This window comes from Clytia hemisphaerica, unplaced genomic scaffold (genome assembly GCF_902728285.1).
Source record: "Clytia hemisphaerica strain Z4C2 unplaced genomic scaffold, Clytia hemisphaerica genome assembly, whole genome shotgun sequence".
In the NCBI taxonomy this organism is placed as follows: domain Eukaryota; kingdom Metazoa; phylum Cnidaria; class Hydrozoa; order Leptothecata; family Clytiidae; genus Clytia; species Clytia hemisphaerica.
In genome coordinates this window covers 35,831-41,827 of record NW_027103877.1, presented here as the reverse complement: position 1 = coordinate 41,827, position 5,997 = coordinate 35,831, and the positions used below count along the sequence as shown (strand labels likewise).

The window sequence follows — 5,997 nt, the reverse complement described above, 5'->3', positions numbered from 1 at the left end:
GTATCAGAAAATTCAACATAAAAAAAAACTTGAGCAAACGGCTTTAAACCTTCAAAAGATGTAGAAAAAGAATCCCCTTGATGAAAATCATGTGTTTGATTTGCCGAGTTAAAAAAATAAATGACAGAAATTGAAGCTTGCAACAGAATTTACACTGGAAATACTTTGGTACAACACTGACTTATCACATCTGTCTTATCGCTTGAGCCGCCATCTTGAAACACCACATTATGATCTGTAAAAACAACGCACTCTAAAAGTACCCAAAAAGTTAACCCGATCGGAAGAAAGTTTAGATATCAAAGTGAGATCGGGAAATCGGATTTTTTTTTTGTCGTCTTATGGAGAATTTTACCTATTTGAATGCTCAGCTTCGGCTGACCAATAATATTATACGGACGATAGCATCGTCTACTAAGTTCTTTCACTTCTTCTTTGCATCCGCGCTAATTTGCACGCGTTTGTTGACTTCTCAAACCCGACAATTCATGTATATCCTTTTTTATCTTTCCTGTCTTTTCAAAACAAAACATTCGAATCTTGAAATAAACATTCGAAAGCGCATTCGTTAATATGCAATGTCTTCTTTTTTTTCTCATTTGTGTAATTCATGTAATTATTTTTCTAATAATCAAAAGTTAGTTATGAATTTTTATCCCGGGGGGGGGGCACTCATATAATCTGGCCTACGTCATGTGCCGCGCTTAAGGGTGGGGTTTTTAGGCATCCCAAATGCACTGTATGTGGTGTGTTTTTGTGAGATTGCACTGCAAGGGTGGAATTTTAAAACAAATTGAAAATAATTGTTAAAAAGAAAGGTTTTTACTTCTCGTTTGTTTGACAAGAATAATTCTCTCCGTTTTTCTTTGAAACAGAAAATTTCCCGAGCTTCTTCTTTCACGGAGATTTACAGCTGAGAAATATAGTGCACTATAAAAGGGTTGAGTAAATCAAGAGAAAATGCACTGAAAGGGAACCTTTTCAACCATATTGAACTGCACTGTAGTAAGGTGTAAGGGTACGATTTTGAAAAGCAGATTTTGCGCGGCACATACCGTCGTTTCGAAATCGAGTGCCCCCCCCCGGGGTTTTTATGAATTATGAATTTCAAAGACAAAAAGCAGCTGAAATTTGTTTTAAAAAATAAGTATACCCTGCTCGCCAAAACTACTTATATGATTTAAAGGCGTTCTAATAAAAAAGTGTATGTAGTTTAAATCACCACCCTTCTAAGTTTTTTTAACCTCATGAAGCTTCTGGTTATTTTTTTTGTCATTAACTATTTTCAAAAGGCAAAAATGGCACGAACTTTTTTTCAAAGGCACGAACTTTTTTTTCAAAGGCACGAACTTTTTTTCAAAAAGCGAACTTTTTTCAAAGGCACGAACTTTTTTCAAAAGGCACGAACTTTTTTCAAAAGCCGACTTTTTTCAAAAGGCCACGAACTTTTTTTCAAAAGGCACGAACTTTTTTTTCAAAGGCACGAACTTTTTTTCAAAAGGCACGAACTTTTTTTCGAAAGGCACGAACTTTTTTTCAAAAGGCACGAACTTTTTTTCGAAAGGCACGAACTTTTTTTTCAAAGGACGAACTTTTTTTCGAAAGGCACGAACTTTTTCAAAGGCACGAACATTTTTCGAAAAAGGCACGAACTTTTTTTCAAAAGGCACGAACTTTTTTTCGAAAGGCACGAACTTTTTTTCAAAAGGCACGAACTTTTTTTTCAAAGGCACGAACTTTTTTTTCAAAGGCACGAACTTTTTTTCAAAAGGCACGAAGGGCACGAAGGCACGCAAGGCACGAAAAAAATCACACTCAATTTTCTGTAAATGGAATCACTATTTGGAATGTCTAGACTAGCAGTAAACTTTATTCTTAGCCGCGCGAACGACGCGACCGTACGGGTCGTTTGTTTACAGCAGGGTGGTCGGCACAATCAAAACATCGCAACGAGAGAGAACGAAAGCAAATATAGTCGGGGTTAATCAGAAAATATTACCTGATCACGGTTATAAAACATAATAGCATAAAACTGTTTAACTCTATGGATCTATTATAGTTGTAGTGGGAAACAAAAAAGCGGGTTGCGGGTGGTTGAAGACGCCGACAGGAACAGAAAATATGGTCCCCCATGGGTAAGCTGGATTTTAAGGATTTTATCCATTTGTGCTAAAGGTATATGAAGGCTGTTTTATTTTCTTCGTGGTCATTTGAAACAATATAGAGAGCAGCTAAAAGTTTGGTCCAGTCAAAGGGCTACTGATACTCAGTCTCAGTTCTAATTTCTGAGTCTATTATTTTTTAATGCATAGGTTTTTTTATAAAAGCCCATCAACATGATGATGCAGTCCCGTCGCGTTTAACTGTAGCGGTCGTGGCTTCTTCATAAAGAGGAAAGGTATATCTGGACTTATTTCGTACTTTCCAGTCTCTTGTTCGTAGTTTTTCTGACTTCCTGAAGTGCTCTATCAGGAACATCAGGAACTTGTCAGTCAGGAACAAGCAGTTACATCAATAATAGACCTTTTCGCCTTTCCGTCCGCCATCTTGAATTGTATGCAAAAATACAGGAACGAAAAAGCCGTGGTTGGATTTAGTTGGAAAGTACCTATGCAAAACATATGCAAGTTTACACAAAGATTAAAAAGACAACAAAGCATCTTATAAATAAATATTATAATCATTAGAACAATTAAAAGATGGAATTTTTTAATCCAAAAAGAAATATTTACAGAATAACAAAAGCCTTTTAGAAATTTGTTCTTAAAGACATAGCGTATTTTGTTTTCATGCCATTAAAAAATCCACAAAGACGGAGTATACACACATCAATCTTTCAAAACACGCAAACTGAAAGCAGTAATTATGACGTCACACATCATCAATGTTTTGATTTGATCATTTGGCGGCTCTATTCCCAGAAGAATAATTTACCGTCAGCCGAATAAGGATTATTTTTTACCTTCGCGGATGATTTTTCAGTTTGAGTTTTTATGTCCTTTTGCTATGGTTTTTTGAAGTGCTTGTTCTAAAGAGATGAGTGAATATAATGGTTTTTAGTTTTCAAGAGAAGCAAATTCAATCTTTCTTCTACAAGATTACACTTTACTATAATGCCAATTATGCATGTAAGTTTTATATTAATACTTTCTAGTTGCTAATCGAACTCTAAGTTTTTTTAAAAGATTGTGAGTGTTCGATTAAGTTCGATCAATGGGTTTCGGTTCGATCAGTTCGATAAACCAATTTTGTTCGACAAGTTTGTGCTGCTCCGCCACCGTATATTAGCTTCTTTTTCAAAGCCAAATTTGGAATGTAAATCGGGAAATTACTTCCGATAACGGATTACACACTTTTCCTGTATCCTTATAGCGCCAGACGCGGGGTTTGTTGGGACGTAGTATTCCGCCACTCGGCCGCGCGCGAAATCGCAACAGAGGGGGCTACGGACTTTATTCCGGATAGACAAATATACGGGTACAATAAACATCAAGCTGTTAAGTCCGGGAACTGTCGAAATGGCAGTCGCATGCCAGGACAAAGTTTTTCCAAGCGAGGGAAGATATATGAGGATTTAATATCATCGAACCAATCGAACTTTTTACTGACCGAACTAATCGAACTGCTATTGCTTCAAAACGGGTCTGGTTTCTAAGGGAATTTCACCACGGCAATTCGACCACCATAATTTTTGCATACAATTCAATATGGCAGATGGAAAGGCGAAAAGGTCTATATGCCTTCTTACCTGTCTTTAAAAATATAAATAAAAGTAATCACGGAAAAGGACGCAAAAAAAAAGATATAAGTGTGAGAACAGAGTGATCAAACTCGTTAGAAAAAGTACCATTAGAAGTCATAAAAAATCAACCTGAATAAATGCAATCGAAATTCCAGAGAACTTCATAATTCCTCCCAAACAACATTACATTATACAACAAATGTAAATACACAGAGAGTACAAGCATATGTCAAATTCCCATCACATAAATTTTACAATTACGTCAGAGTAGACTACGCTTGCCACCGAAGAGGTTTATTTGGAAAGGGTAATTATATTTTATTGGTCGCTTCTTTTTTAAAGATTCGTCGGGTTGGAAAAGTATGAATTTCTTTTTACATATTTTACTTACCCCAAATATTTAGGAGGCTGAGTTTTAAACGAATCGTCGAGTTGAAACGAACAATGCATGTATCAAGGTCTGTTTTATTTACCACCTGGTGACTTAACAAAAGAGACTTGAATCATTGAAAGTTTGTCTCTGCCTTCTTATAATGAGCGAGACATACATTCTCTGATTACGCAATTTTCATATTGACATTTTCGATGCATTTTGATGTAACTGACAAGTCGCTACCTTAATTCAAAAGGGGCCTAAGTCCATTTTGGTCATTTTGAGAAAATTGCAATTAAAGTTTTTCCTTGATTCTGAAACCATTTTTGATGGTAAAGCTTTGAAGTAAATATTTTCTGAAAGCCATAGCTATAAGTTGTTTTTTCAATAAAAAGGCATTCTTTTGGAAAGTAGATATTTTTGTACGTAACAGGTGCAACTTAGTAAATCTTGTAGAGTGGACTTAGGCCTTTTTTGAATTAAAAACATAAATTTGGCAAAATGTGTGAGGGTTAATTTCTGCCTTTTGAAGTTCAAAACCTGCACATATGACACACCAAAATGAAGCCACTTACACCTAGATTCAAGATAGAGAAAAGACAATCTCAGTAATATAAAGAAAAACTTCAACTAAACTTTTTAAGATGCATGGACTTAGGCCCATTTGCAATTCAATTGGACTTGGGCCTCTTTAAAACTTAACAAACGAAGTGCAAATTAGGATACCTGTCGGCAATCTCTCCTACTTAGGAGAGTTGTATCCTAGTTTGGAGATTTAGGTATCCTAAATAGGAGAGCAGACACTTTGACATGAATATTTGAGGTTACTGCTTTGATCCGAGTTTTGGAAAACTATCCAAACCTTTTCTTCATCGAGATTTGCACCACTGACCAAAATTTCAAGTAATTTCTATGGCGGGTTCCTTGAAAATTAACATCCTTGATAATCTGCCGTTCAGTGCCTAAAATTTTGCGAACACAAGCTAAAGGTTTTTTTTTCTTTTAACGGAACGGCCTGCTACGGTAGCCGTATAGAAGGAAGGAGCCTGGTGATTTTCACGCGAAAAAAGCTTTCGCGTATGCTAGTCAGTCCGTCACAAACAGCGATATTTCGATCGTACGGAAGCGCTTCAAAACACCAGCTTTGGAGTTTTGTCTCGTTTACCCAAACGCTTCAATCTCGCGTAGGCTTAGGGGTCAAGACTAGAACCCCCAATACGAGACATTTGCCTGACCGAAAAAAAATCATCATCATCATCAATTTTGTTAATTGTCAGAATCGTTTACTCACTTGAAATACGCAACTTTTTGAAGTTTCATTTTTTTTCGGTTGTGCTTCATTTAAAAAAAAACGAAGATGAAAAGGTACCATCAATCCCGCAAGTAAAATAAAGTATTCCGGCTAGTCTACGAAAAATGCGCTCACGCGGCGAATAGCATATCTCGCAAATTAATATATGCATAAACCTGACGGAATCCTTTCTTTTTTAGGCATGCTTATAGGTGACGTCACCATCGATCCTGTCTTGACAATGGAGAACCAATATTGAAACTAGGAATTTATTGAATATTTCACTAATGAAGTATCAAACGTTTTGTTTTTTGTAATTAATATAAATTCATAATTTTTAAATACTATTTTTTGAAAGTCAAAGAACAATTAAAGTGAATTTAAGCTGATTAGGTAGATATTGGGCGGACGGGTGTTTTTCACGTACAAGACAGGGGCGTCTTAGTATGTAATATTAATTCATTATTATTATTTTCTTTTTTCGCGAATGAATGCAAAATGAATTTTTGATTTTTGAATTAAAGGAAATATAATGTAAAATATTATATTTGATTGTCAATGCCAAAAGATATTTCTTTACTTTACGATTAA

At 35.7% G+C, this 5,997-nt stretch overlaps 1 long non-coding RNA gene across 2 annotated transcripts; it reads left to right on the top strand.

Annotated features, from left to right (window-relative positions):
- Positions 1–2,099: 2,099 nt before the first annotated feature.
- On the top strand, positions 2,100–5,997 carry LOC136808410 (uncharacterized). 2 transcript variants are annotated; one of them, XR_010846880.1, is made up of 2 exons: positions 2,100–2,398; positions 5,607–5,997. It is a non-coding gene; the product is annotated as an uncharacterized lncRNA (long non-coding RNA). The 2 variants fall into 2 exon arrangements; XR_010846881.1 differs by lacking the exon at positions 2,100–2,398 and adding an exon at positions 3,135–4,049.